The 15,000-nt window shown below is 51.4% G+C and overlaps 1 protein-coding gene across 6 annotated transcripts in view; it reads left to right on the forward strand.

Annotated features, from left to right (window-relative positions):
* LOC147019510 (metabotropic glutamate receptor 8-like) overlaps positions 1-15,000 on the forward strand; it is a 544,678-nt gene that overhangs the window by 95,204 nt on the left and 434,474 nt on the right. The window contains exon 1 of one of the 6 annotated variants that reach the window (XM_085894057.1): positions 14,028-14,391. The exons of the other annotated variants lie outside the window; for them this stretch is intronic. The gene's annotated coding sequence lies outside the window, so the exon portion shown is untranslated. Of the gene's footprint in view, positions 1-14,027; positions 14,392-15,000 lie in introns of those variants that run through there. 6 annotated transcript variants of the gene reach the window in all.

Genomic DNA, 15,000 nt, shown 5'->3' on the forward strand with positions numbered 1-15,000 from the left:
CACTACCGTCTTGTATACTTTCCCCTTCACTCTTGCAGCTACCCTTCTGTCACAAATCACTCCTGCAACTCTTCTCCACCCACTCCATCCTGCCTGCACTCTCTTTTTCACTTCTCTCCCACACTCTCCGTTACTTTGGACAGTTGATCCCAAGTATTTAAACCAATCCACCTTCCCCACCTCAACTCCTTGCAACTGCACCATACCACCACCCTCCCTCTCATTTACGCACATGTACTCCGTCTTTCTCCTACTGACTAACATTCCCCTTCTCTCCAGTGCGTACCTCCACCTCTCAAGGCTCGATTCAGCCTGCTCCCTACTCTCCCTACAGATCATGATGTCATCCGCGAACATCATGATCCATGGAGACTCCAGTCTGATCTCGTCCGTCAACCTGTCCACCACCATTGCAAACAGGAAAGGGCTCAGAGTCGATCCTTGGTGCAATCCCACTTTAACCTTAAACCGGTCCGTCATTCCTACCGCACACCTCAGCGCTGTCACACAGTCCTCATACATATCCTGCACGATCCTCACATACTTCTCCAACACTCCCGACTTCCTCATACAATACCACAACTCCTCTCTTGGCACCCTATCATAAGCTTTCTCTAAATCCACAAACACACAATGTAACTCCTTCTGGCCTTCCCTATACTTCTCCATCAACATTCTCAAAGCAAACATCGCATCAGTGGTGCTCTTTCCTGGCATAAACCCATATTGCTGTTCACAGATCGTCACCTCTCCTCTCAACCGAGCTTCCACTACTCTTTCCCACAACTTCATGGTGTGGCTTAACAACTTTATCCCTCTGTAATTTCCACAGCTCTGCACATCACCCTTATTCTTGAAAATCAGAACCAGATATATATATATATATATATATATATATATATATATATATATATATATATATATATATATATATATATATATATATATATATATATATATATATATATATCTGTATATATATTGTTGCGGATTCCGCGCCCGCCGGCGTGCGAACGGCCACGTAACTCGAATCGCGGCACGTCGCCCACCGGACGGACAATCCCGTCGTGACCCTCTCGGACTAACGCCGGGAACTAGTCACGGGTGGGCCTTTCGGCCTCACCACGATCGTGCCAATCGGCCCCCCGCGTGGGATAGGGTTGCTCACCAAATTCGACCTACCTAAGTACCCACACGGAGGGTAGACCGGGCGATCGCACCTCGCCGCAGGTCGACTTCGGACACGGGCCACTTTAAGCAACCCGTTCCGTACTATCGGGATAACCGAGCGGTGTTATCTTCAACCTGGACGGTTCGATTAATTATCGGGCGTTTTAGCCCACGACCAACCCTTTACGTGAAGTAAGATGGAGATTCAATAAAGGAAAAGACGAAGCGAAACGGGAAAACAGTTCAACATAAAGCACATTTATTTCGCGATGAACGGAAAGCACACATATACAATTACACCAAAAGCAAATGTAAAAGAAGAAGAAACACACAATAATACACAAAAAGCAAATGTAAAAGCAAAGCACAATGCAGATATACCACCGACTACCGAGCACACGGCAACACTTATACAGTTTTACTTCACAGACGGCGCCGACAACACATATACTCAAAGCAAAAGAAAAGGACCACCCTCGAGGATGATGGGGGCAGATGGGCCTGGGGCCGAGACCGCGTCGGGCCTACCCGTCTGATGAGCCGCAAAATGGCGGTGGCGCCCCGACTCCACGGGCCTCGCGGACAGTGTCTGGAATGGGGTGGGAACGGGGCCCCCTTCTCGCACTATCTCAGCGCGGGGGGAAACAGGAGGGGGTTGTTGATGCTCGGGGGAAGGAGGATATCTCCCTGGCTCGGGTCCCGCGATGAGCGTCTCCACCACGACCTCGGTCGCGTTGCCGGCCTCTCCTCTCCGCAGCTCCCCGACTCTGACACGAGCACCCCCTCGACTGCCTTCGCCGCCGCCAAGTCTCCAACTCTCCACAGCTCCGTCCAACTGCCTTCTCCGACTTCTCTCTTGACTGGCTCTTCCCAACTCAACTCCGAACTCAACTCAACTCCGAACTCCACTTGACTGACTACTACTGCTTCTTCTTCCCAACTCAACTCTTCAACTCCACTTGACTGGCTCTTCCCAACTCAACTCCGAACTGCCCGTTTGGCGAGCGAACGCGGCCCTTTATAGCCCCCGTGGCCTCGCTCCTTCGCCTTCGACCCTTTACCTTCGACCCTTCACCTCTGGCTGGCTCCCCATTGGACCGAGGAAAAGTGGGCGTGAATGCTTTTTGATCCACGAATCTGCATATAGCGACCACACTCCGACGCACCTGGAGGCGGGGCCAAATCGCCCCATGCTCACTGATAGGACGGAACAGAAGTGGGCGTGAGTCGTTTTTGATCCGATTGCTTCGGAGAGGTTGGTGTTTTCGCACCCCTGCTTGGTGCGCGCCCTGCACGAGTCCAGTATCGGTGCCTACAAGCGGCGCGGAAATGGCGGTGATGCGATGGTTGCGAGGGCGAGTTGTGACGGTAAAGGTCGTGGCTGTTGGCGTTGTTGTTGTTGTGAAGCGGCGTTGCGGCTGGTGGTTGTTGTGTGATGGCTGTTGAGACGTGGTTGGTGGTGGTAGTAATGGTAGTAATGGCGGATGGTCCAAAATAAAGATAGTAAAAGAAAAACGGCTATCTAGAGGGGTCGCAGCCCGAATGAATGACATTTATTCCCTCTAAACAACGGGTTTGGGCCTAACTACACATATACTTACAGAGATATCTCACCTAAGGGACCTGAATGGTGGTTTGCGAATTTCGTCAACCACAACTATGTATATATATATATATATATATATATATATATATATATATATATATATATATATATATCTATATATATATATCTATATATATATTGTTGCGGGCTGGGGGTCTGGTCAGCACACCACTGGGGGGGTGGGGGGGGGAAGCTATCTCGCCTTCCATCAGAATTCCCGGAATTGTAGGCCATCACACACATATAATTCCATGACGCAGCTGGTCACTTAACCGATCATGGACGCCAATAACTCAACCGCATGGCCTAGGGTACTCCTGTCTATGGGTTAACTGGGTTACCTAATTAATCACGTGATTTAATTACCGGGGAACACACCCTCGGTACACCTTGTCCGAACCGGATCACTCAACTGGACCGGATCGGATGCAGCCGAGCGACACTGCCAAGGACGTACCGGCTAAAAGGAATGGATAATTGGGAATAAAGTCCCGGCTAAGCTAGGATTCGGACCATGCTGGATCAAAGGAGGAAAAGACAAAAACGAGCAGGGAACATTTCTAATAATGATTAATTTGCAATGGGGTGAGGAAAGGTATGTGGTACAATCAATAGATTTATTGGGTTGTGTTGTGCAGAGAGAGGGAAGAGAGGTGTGGTGCAGCAATAAACAAGCAACTTATGAAAGCAGACAGAGCAGACCTAACCCGAAAATAATAATAACAATCTTCTGCAGGCTTACTTATATCGACAGGCGCCAGGACACACACACATGCACACACAGACACAGAAAACCCGATGAAGAGGAATTGAGGCTACTGCCTCTCGGTACCTCTGTATAATTGATACGCAGTCCCTGAACGCGCCACCAGTATGTTTGCGGGGAATGCTCCATGGCGGAGTACCCCCCTTACAGCTGGCGCGTCGTCTCCTGCTTCGGGCAGCTCGTGTCGAGACCGTGGGCGTGAAGGAGGGGCTTGAGTTGGGATGGTGGAGTAGGCGTCATGTGGGCGGAGAAGAGGAGCCCAGCGATGACGACATAAGGCGGAGTCGAAGTGATGACTAGAGTGTACAAGGTGCAGTGGAACACGAGGCGCAAGCGTGTCAGCATCAACTCTGCTTTATTGCGCGACCAGAAGCACATTCCTGCCACCCCTAGCGGGCGAGGAATGATATACGAAAACCCAATCACGTGACACAGCACACTTCTCCCCTCATAAAATGACAAGTCAAATGATGAAAGGACAATCATAACATGACCACCCGAAACCCATCAACACTCATAATCCTCCAAGTACCGCGGCCGCACCCTGACCCGCCTCGGACGGGCCGCGCCGCCAGACAGTCCAGGCTCGGTCGAGGTGACACCCTCGCCGGACTCGCGCCATCCGCAATAACAACCGCCCCCGACCGACCAGCCTGCCCGACGTCCCCGGGTAGGACAGCATCAGGCGAGGATCCCCTGGGCGTCGGCACATCCGGCCCTGGCGATACAACGTCAGGTGCCGGCGACATTACAGGTGGGGATCCCACATCGTTCGGCCAGGGGAGGTGTGGGGGGTGATGCTGAACAGCGATCATGCATTTGGTCCACGTGCCGCTTCCACACATCCCCACCATCAGTCCGCACCATGCAATTCGCCGGTCCCAGTACCACAGAGACCACAGCCGGCACCCATTTGGAACCGTGGAAATAATCGCACACCATCACCCGCTGTCCCACATCGAAGCTGCGCAGCCGCGTTGGACGCGACACCGCCCCACTCCCCCGACCCTCCAGGTCGCAGCAAATCCAGTCTGGACCGCAATGCCCGTCCATAGAGACGAATGGCAGGCGAATCACCCGTGACAGGATGAACTGCGTTCCTGTAATGGAGCAAAAAGACATCGACCACCGCCTGCACAGGTGCAACACCCCCCCTGCGCAAAGCCCGTTTCAACATCTTAACGAACGACTCAGCTTGCCCATTCGTCTCAGGATGATACGGTGCGGACCTCAGATGTCAAATACCATTTTGGTGCATAAACTCATCAAATACACCCGCGATGAACTGCGGACCATTATCAGAGACCAGGATCTCCGGTAACCATTTATAAGCATAGATCGTCCACAGTTTCTCTACTGTAATGTTTGCTGATGTATGCTGCATTATTACAACCTCTGGCCATTTAGAGAATGCATCGATCACAATCAAAAACATTTTGCCATTAACCGGCCCCGCAAAATCTACATGGACCCTCTGCCAGGCTCTGTCTGGCGCAGGCCATAGCCCCGAAGCTCGACGCGGGTTATCAGCATCTGTCTGGCACGTGGCGCAACGCTTAACCAACTGCTCAATGTCTTTGTCCAACCCCGGCCACTACAACAGGCTACGAGCAAGACTCTTGGTCTTCACGATGCCAAGGTGACTGACATGCAGTTCTTCCAAACACCGCTGCCTGAACTTCGGTGGAATCAGCGTCCTCATCCCCCACATAACGCACCGTTGGACTAGCGACAGCTCCGATGCGCATGACGTGAAAGGTTGGAATGCCGGAGTCGAAGGCAGATCGCTCCAATTCCCCGTAGAAATCGCCTGGACGACACGGGCGAGCACCGGATCACGAGCCGATTCCACCGCGACCTGTCTGGCCGTGACCGGCCCGCTTTGGATCTTGCCCAGCGCGAACACGTCGACCCGGTCGGCCAACTCAGACGCAGCTGGGCCCTCCGCACATGGCAAGCGTGAGAGCCCGTCGCAGTTAGCATGCTTCTCAGTGCTTCGGAACTGAATATCATAATCGTAAGCACCAAGAAACAGACACCACCGCTGTATTCGCGCCGGCGCTACCACCGGCACCCCGTGCTCGGGTCTCAGGATGAATTGAAGCGGCTTGTGATCCGTCTGCAAAGTGAAATGCCGCCCCAGCAGGTATTGATGAAACCTCCGCACACCCCAGACGAGGCTGAGAGCCTCGCACTCGATCTTTTTTTTTATTTTTTATTTTTTGTATACCTTGGTCGAGGCTCGTATGAGAGCTAACACACAACAACACAACAAGGAGGCATGAGACAAGAGGGGCGGGAGTGGAAGGGACAAAACAGTGGGGAACAGACACATTAGGTGAACTGTGGAAGGGAGAGGGATGGGGATGGGACGGGGAACATGGCGAAGAGAAGATGGACATTTCAGGGACTTTCAGGAAGGAAAGCAGGAGAAATGAAGGAAGTGAGCTTGGGTGGATTATCGGGGGTAGAAAAGATCGAGGATTTGGATGGGGGAAGATAAGAGGTGGTGGTGAACAGCTGTTTTGAAAGCCTGGAGGGAAGAATGGGAAAGAATAGAGTGAGGAAGTTTATTCCAAAGGCGGGAAAAAAGAGGAATGAAAGAGTGAAGATGAGCAGTGATTCGTGATTTTGGTAGTTTTACCAGAAGGGGGTTGTTGGCGGACCTTGAGCGCCCTGTGGAAATGTGGTGGGGACAAATCGCAGAGAGAGCAGGGGGGGCAAGGCTGGAGAGGAGTCGGTAGAAGACAGAAAGACCACCGACCAACCTGCGGTGATTGAGTGAGAGGCACATAGACTCAGCTTCATTGCGGGAGATGCCGATGATCTTAAATGCCCTGGTTTCGACAGCGTGAAGCCGAGAAAGGTGGGAGGCAGGAGCACCAGCCCAGAGGGGAGAGCAGTACTCCATCAGGCTACGGACAAAAGCTTTGTAAGTGGTCAGGAGCTCAAGAGGGCCGAGGAAGGACTTAGCACGACGGAGGATTCCCAGTCGGCTACGGGCTTTTGAGGCGAGGTTTGAAATGTGACTTTCCCAGGAAAGGTCATGGCAGATAGTGAGACCTAGAAGCCTGAAAGAAAAGACTTCTTCCAGAGGATTGTTGAGAAAGTGGATGGGGGGGTTTTGTAAACGGTCCTTTCGAAGAGACATAGTGAGAGTGTGAGATTTGTCTGGATTGAAAGACATGTTCCACGTGTTGGACCAGTTTGTGATTTTATCCAGATCTGCAGTGAGCGAAGAAGCTGCTGCTTGCCGGTCTGAGGGATGACAGATGGTACGGCAGAGGGTGGAGTCGTCGGCAAAGAGAAATAGAGGATTTTCCAGAGAGTCCGAGAGATCATTGATGAAAACCAGAAAAAGAACAGGGCCCAGAATGCTACCTTGAGGAACTCCAGCCTGCACAGGAAGAGGGGATGAAAGAACTCCATTTAGGGCCACACGTTGACTGCGACAGGAGAGGAAGTCTGCGAGCCATGAGTGGAGATGGCCTTGAATACCATGGGAAGAGAGTTTGGTGAGTAGGGCAGCGTGCCAGACTGTGTCAAAAGCACGTGATATGTCCAGGGATACGGCTCGGATTTCCTGTCTGGCATTGAGGACCTCCATCCATTGATGGGAGAGCAGAAGCAGCATATCCAGGGTAGAGTGACCTGGTCTGAAACCAAATTGATGATTGGAAATCAAGCCATTGGAGAAGAGGAAGGATTTCATATCTGAAGCGATGATGGATTCCATCACCTTGCTGATGATTGGGAGAAGGCTGATTGGTCTGTAGTTATAGGGATCTGTTTTTGCACCATTTTTATGCAGGGCAGTGATGTTGGCAGATTTCCAAGCAGATGGCAGATTACCTTGGGCAAATGAGCGGGTGAATAGAACAGAGAGAGGGTGAACAAGAGCAGAAGAGCAGGCTTTGAGGACACGTGGGCTGATGCCGTCTGGACCGGTTGCAGAATCTGACTCGAGGTTTGAAAGCAAGCTCTCCACCTTGTCAGGAGAAAAGGATACAGAGTCCAGGGACAGTTGGGTGCGACTGGGTAAAGTGGGTAGAGATAGTGATGGGTTTAGGACACAAGATTTAGCTGCAAACACCGAGTTTAGACATTCAGCTTTATCACGTGTGGAATCAGCAGTGCGGCCATTTGAGGTAAGGGAGGGGATGGAGGGGGAACATACACCAGAAACAGATTTGATTAAATGCCACCAGGATTTTGAGGAGGGAGAGAGGTTTGAGAGTTCAGACTTGAGATGAGAAAGATGTTGTTTTCTGGCTCTCCTGAGGGTAGATACACACTTGTTCCGAGCTTTGTGGAAAGAACTGAGATTGCCCTCAGTTGGGTTTGCTTTCCATGAGGCAAAGGCAAGTTGTTTCAGGACAACTGCCTCGCCACAAGCTTCAGTAAACCAAGGGCGGGAGGAAGGGTAAGACAACTGAACACGAGAGGGGATAAATCTGTGCATGAGGGAGAGCAAGTTTCTTTGAAAGAATTCCCAGGATGAGTTGATGTTTGAGAAAGTAGTGATAGGAGACCAGTCTGTAAGTTTGATGGCTGCTCGGAGACCCTGCCAGTCGGCTTGAGTGAAATGCCAGACTCGACGGCGGTGAGGTGGTTCTCTGATAACAGCCAGAGAGATGTCCACTTTGACAACGATGTGGTCAGAAGAACCAATTGGAGCGAAGGAAGAGCAGCAGATATTGTCAGGGAATATCAGCATGACAGGAATGTCAGCAGATCTGGGCATATCCCCGCTCTGCTGCGGACAGGGTCCGGGATGCAAAACAAACAGGCCGCTCGGAACCATCGTCCATCCTGTGGGAGAGCACTGCCCCGATGCCATATGCCGAGCTGTCGCATGCCAATAGGAGCGGACGCGCAGGCTCGTAGTGCACGAGGACCGTATCCTCTGTGAGCAGCCGCTTGACGCGGTCAAACGACGCCTGGTGTGCAGGCCCCCAAGCCCAGCGCTCGTCCTTCCTGAGCAACCGTGTTAACGGCGCAAGCTGCGAGCTGAGCCTGCGCACGAATATTTGGTAATACTGTGCCATACCAATAAATGAGCGCAGCTGCATCTTGTCGCGAGGCGGTGGCATGTGCTGAATCGCTTCCACCTTCCGAGGACCTTTCAACAGCCCCTCCGGCGTGATGATGTGCCCGAGGTATTCCAAGCGCTGCTTGAAGAACGCGCACTTGTCCCTGTTCAAGTTCAGGCCACACGCTTCTAGCTTTGTCAGCACTTGGGCAATGTTCGCAAGATGCTCGTCCACCGTTTTCCCCGCAATGAGCACAACGTCCAGGTAGGTCTGAGCGGGCAGGCCAATGCAAACCTGATCCATGGCTTTCTGCCACAAAGCTGGGGCCAAAGCAATCCGAAAACAGAGTCGGGTATATCGATAGAGTCCTTGACACGTGTTGATTGTCAAAAGCTCGCTACTCCCAGGATCCATCGACAGGTGAAAATATGCATCACGCAGGTCTAGTTTCGTGAAGTATCGACTCCCCGCCAATCGCGCATATATTTCATCGATTGACGGCAGTGGATATTGCTCCACACTGAGCCCCGGGTTAACCGTGTATTTGAAGTCCCCGCACAATCGGACGTCTCCATTCCGTTTCAGCACCGTGACAACCGGGGTGGCCCAATCTGAGCACGACACCCGTTCGATCACTCCACAGGCCTCCAGCCTATCCAGTTCACCCTTGACCTTGTCCTGCAGGGCATACGGCACCGGACGTGGTTTACAAAACCGAGGAACCACCCCCTCCTTCAGGAAGAGTTTTGCCTCCATGCCCTTGAGTTTCCCAAGGTCCTCACCAAACAAACCTTGATGTCTCTGAAGAATCTTCTCCAACTGATCCTCCCATCGGCTCGGCACGGGTTGCACAAGGTGAACTGCGGCCCAGTCTAGCCTGATGCGGGCCAGCCAATCTCGGTCGAGGAGAGACGGTCCCCTCCCCCGCACGACGTACACCCGAAGCGTGGCGAACTGGCCTTGGTACCGCACAGACACGTCTGCCATCCCGACTGGCGTTATCTTCTCGCGGGTGTACGTGAACAGCGTGAGGTTTGACCTGATAAGCTTCAGGCCGTTGAGTCTACGCGCGGTCTGTTCGCCGATGATCGACACAGCCGCTCCCGTATCGACCTGGATCGTGATCGGCGTTTTGTTCACTTCCACTTCCACCGTCATCGGGCGCGCCGCCGCCGGGCCAATTGAAAACAGGCCCATCAACGGCCGCCGGTTCTGCCCCGGGTCGCCTCGCACATCGCCGTCCATGACCTTAACGGTGGCCGGCGCCCCACGGCACACACGCTTCAGATGACCCACCTTGTGACAATTCAAACACACGGTGCCTTTATACGGGCACGCACGGCGCAGGTGTCGACCTCCGCATCCCAAACACGTCCGCGGGCTCACCTCGCCGCACGTGCGGCCACGCGGCGACGTCCGACCCGCATCGAAGGTCGAGCGTGTGTCCCGGGGCGCTCGCGACCCCGCGTGGCCGGTGATGGCTCGAACATCCCCGCGGGTCTGCTCGACCGCTGTAGCCGTGCTGACTGCCAAGTCGAATGTAATGGCTTCACCTTTCAGCCGTAGAACCACCAAAACCATTTTCGCATCTTGTGAACCAGCAATAAAACGATCTCTGAGCCGAGCTGGACGCTCCCCCGCCGTGAACTTGCATGCCACGGAAGAATGATTAATCCACGCCACGAAATCAGCGACGCCTCCTCTGCCCCTTTTGAGAGGCGATCGAACTGGTATTGAGCGAGCTGTAATGACTTCTCCGGCACCATGTGTGCTTTCATCTTTTGCACAATGTCCTGAAACGACAGCCCGTCATCCCGGGGCTTGTTCGGCGCCACCAAATCACTCCGTCGTCGATAATGCTCCGCCGAAAGCGAAGCGAGCAAGATCGACTTCTGTTTGCTCTCGTTGACCACATCATTCACGTGGAAATAGCATTCCAATTGTTCTAAAACAATCCGAAGTCGTCTCCGACGAAAACGGGCACAAGTCCGTTTTCAACCATCCTCGTCGCCAACAGGAGTGTACGAGGTGCAGTGGAACACGAGGCGCAAGCGTGCCAGCATCAACTCCGCTTTAATGCGCGACCAGAAGCACATTCCTGCCACCCCTAGCGGGCGAGGCATGATATACGAAAACCCAATCACGTGACACAGCACAATGACGACAGAAGGCGGAGTCGAGATCCAGCTTGAGCGGGAGGCAGGGCAGAGAGAGACAGAAGGAGGATCCGCCCAGACCTTTATAGGCCCTGCGGCGCGGGGCGGGAGGGGGAGGGGCACCACAAAACTCAGTGCCGTCACCCGAATCGGATGCTCTGATTGGCCCCGACCCCCTCCGCGGCCCAGCCGCGATGGCCAGAAACCGCAGCATTCCACCTCCGGAAAGGTTAGCCCGAGCCGTAAAAATATTGTTTCAAATTTGGAATTCGATTGCACACAACATACAGGTTCCTTTAGTCAGCTATGTCGATAAATGCTTGTTCCTTTGATAGCTCACCTTCCATTGTTTAAATATTCAGAAATCGATTAGATGCGCTGCGGATCGATTTAATAGTTAGGGAATGAACAATGGAGACGTCCCTCCCCCTCTTCTCCGAAGAGGAAGAAGAGCCCTGCCGTCCCGTGATTCATGATGTCAACAACTCCCTCCCACCCATGGTTGAGTGGGGGATAATTCACGAGGGCATGAGTCACGCCAGGCGCGGGGGAGGGGGCCGAGAAGGATAAAGAGGAGATCCTTTCTTTTGTTCGTTTTCTGAGTGGGAGTTGAGGGGAGTCGTTCAGCAGACCTTCGAATCCTGTTTGGCTTGGTTTAGGGTTGAGACCTTCGGAAGCTTTTTTGCTTCTGCAGAGGAGTTTTTCAGCAGAGCTTCGGGTCCTGCTTGGCTCGGTAGGCTTTTTGGAGAGCTGTTTTGGTTGGAAGAGAGTTGAGCCGGTTGCTCTGCTCGAGCTGCAAATGGTGGCTTCTTCTTCTTCTTGGTTCGTGGAGCTCTTTGTTCTCCGTTTGGTTCCCGGCTTGGTGCGACTCGTCGGCCTCTTCTTGGAGGTGGTTCCTCAGGAAAGCGATGCATCGACGGGAAGGATTGGCGCCTCGTCTCACCAGTACGTGTTCGGAAGCGCGGGAGGATTCGTGGAGCTCGGGAAGGATCGGCGCCTCGTCTCACCAGCACGTGTTGAGAAGAGTGGGAGGATTTGCGGGAGCTTGGGAAGGATCGCGGCTCACGACGATTGGATCCAGCTCGCTCTCGCTGGAGCCCGGTTCCGAACAACTTGAAGACCACACGAGGTGGAGAGGTTCGAGATAGGTTCTGGATTTCAGCTCACCAGTCCTCCGAGCTGGAGCCCGTTATTAAAGGCCTCAGCCACCATTACTTGGGTGTGTGTGTGTGTGCGTACGTGTGTCCGTGGGCCCGTCTAATAAGTAGGAAATTGTTAAGTGCTTTGTGTGTTGTAAATCTTTGCATTGCATTTCGTAAAGTCGGTATAGTTCTGCTCTTACGTGCTTCCCTCGTTCCCCATTATTATTAATAAATCCCCCAATTGTTAAATCTTTTCAGCTCGTCACGTCGATTCTTTCATTGACTGAGCATTTCGTGTGTTGGGAGTTAGAAAGCCGTTGGTTTGCCGTAAAAGGGGGACATTTGAACCAATGGTTGTTGGCGATTAAGCCGCTCGGAATCGCGCACGGGACAGGCTCGCCTCAGCGGTTTGTTCCGTAAGAGTTCCGTCGAGGGTGGAATACCCCGGTAGTTGGATCACGTGGGTATTTAGGTACATTGAAGATTGGCAATCGACCCTACCCCACGTGATCTGCCCATTGGCGTATTTCGGTTCTTGTACAAGGACCCGTCAACTCGGACTTATCAGGGCGGCGATCTATATTCCGGGCGATCGGTCGTGCCGACTCGAGTTTCGGCTCCGTCGGAGCGGTCGGTTGGCGGCCGACGCCCGGTACCGTAACAATATCTTGCTCCGACCTCACAACATGATACGAATCGGCCACATAGAACTCCGCGCCATGAATCGCCCTGCAAGAACCCCCAGGCCATGTCCTGACGACCAGCTGAGGGCAGCGTCGGTCCCGCTCGGGCGCCCCGACCAGCGCTGGTCAATGTGCCCGCTCCGTGTGTGCCAACGTAGCCTCAGCTGTACAACATGCCTCCGCCCGATCGCAGCTTCGCTGGCCGTAGAGGTGGGGGACGTTTGCCGTCCGCGACCGCCAACGAAAGCCAAAGGTACGATCTTATGGTGAACGCATGCACAGACAGTAAGATGTGTCCATTCGTGCCCATCTCTGTATGATAACAGTGTCGCGAGCGGCGCACGGGTCTGCCTTTGAGAGCACGTTCAGTACAACATCTTCCTTTCCAATCCACCACTACGCACGTGGCCAGCGCTCGTCCGATTCTGCTATCATCTGCGCGGGGCGAAACCTGATCGATATATTTAATCCAGAAATGGGTTGAAAGGAACGTGCAGCTTGCGCCTTGCACACTCGCATCACGCGCACATAGCGTAGGGTTGCCTTTCTGTTATCGGCCTCGGTCCGCATTCCGTGCAGCGTGGGCGTCATTCTGGGTGTATTTCCTGTGTTGTGAAAAACACCATCAGTGCAGCCTTTTTAAGAGATATTAATTTGCATGCCTTTTCAATGCAACTGGCCATCTTCCCCAGATCATCGGAAGCTCGAGTGGACAATCTCGAGCTGCCGAGCATACTGTATAACTCGCCGCAAACGTTGGGTTGAGGGATCGCTTGAGGATGGAGGCGCTGTGCTGTCGATGCTCATGTGGTGTTCGAGCGCCCCTTTCTAAGGTGCTGTTTCTTCCGTCTCCTCGGTACGTGTTTTGTGCAGTGTGGGCGTCGTGTTGAGTGTGCTTTCTATGGAGGGGTGTTCAGCGTAATGCCTGCTTGGCCTTCACTGAGGACACATCTCACAGCGCAGGGCGCACATGGCTCAGATTTACCTCAGGAATAATCAGAAAAGAAGAGTAGGAATGAAGTTAGAAATGAAATGAAGAAGGAATTATGTCAGCAAACCTAGCTGTGAGATCCTCACAACGCACGCCCCTGCTATCCCGCTAGACAAAAGGGAAGGGACAATCTACACATATATTAATGGAATTGGGGACTACTATCTGTTAGATGCATGCGGTTCTGAGGACCGCAACAATATATATATATACATATATATACATATATATATATATATATATATATATATATATATATATATATATATATAGTCATGCGCCACTTAACGACGGGGTTACGTTCTAGAAACGCGTCGTTTAGCGACGTCGTCGTTGTGCGAACATCATTTTTTTTCTTTTTCGTTTTTGTTTGAACATCATTTTTTTTCTTTTTCGTTTTCGTTTTCGAACATCGTACTTACACAAACCTTGACACCGAGGCTATATGGTGTAGCCTATTGTTCCTCGGATACAAACCTGTACAGCATGTTACTGTACTGAATACTGTCGGCAATTGTAACACACATCCAAGAGAGACGGAAGACACGTTAGCTTTACCTTTGTGCTGTTCATGACGGCCATCGGTGTTGTTAGCAGCAGCTTACAATCTCCTCTCGCATCTATTATAGAAAGGTGAATAAATAGCGTTTGCATTTTATAAATACGTAATCATTGCATCGATGTTATAATTTACAAATGAAGAAACAAGCACCTGTTAATTGTGATATATATTTTCGGAACAGTGCGATTGTTTTAACAACATAAAAATCTTCACTAAAAACTAATTTGTGTTTTAATGTCGACTAAGAACAACGATGTATTCGCGGAATTCTTCAATGCAAAGGTAATTTACTTGCAAGTAGGTAAACGTGCAAACATTGGTTCAGTTTAAAAGCCGATTTCCTTGAATCCCGATTTCACACGATCCTGTTTTTTTTCGCGATGACATTTTATGGACCTCAACGATCGCATTATAACAGGACCACACTGTCGTTTATTATCATTATGAGGTATTATCTACTGTACAGTGTACATAATTGTATGTGCTATTTTTATACGAGGCTTCATCACTCGGCGATAGGAATTTTTCAGTTACATTTTTTTTTCAGATCTGGCAGATCCGTCGTATATGCGATCCGTCGTTAAGCGGCGCTTGTGTGTGTGTGTGTGTGTGTGTGTGTGTGTGTGTGTGTGTGTGTGTGTGTGTGTGTGTGTGTGTGTGTGTGTGTGTGTGTGTGTGTGTGTGTGTGTGTGTGTGTGTGTGTGTATGTGTATGTGTATGTGTATGTATATGTATGTATATATATATATATATATATATATATATATATATATATATATATATATATATATATATATATATATATATATAGTTACGGATCTGGATACCATTTGCATTCAACATACAGATGTCCCAAAAGTCAGTTATATCGTTAAGTATGTGTGGAGTCAG

Source organism: Eptatretus burgeri, chromosome 9 (assembly GCF_056783735.1).
Source record: "Eptatretus burgeri isolate ZD-2024b chromosome 9, Ebu_testis_v1, whole genome shotgun sequence".
NCBI lineage: Eukaryota > Metazoa > Chordata > Myxini > Myxiniformes > Myxinidae > Eptatretus > Eptatretus burgeri.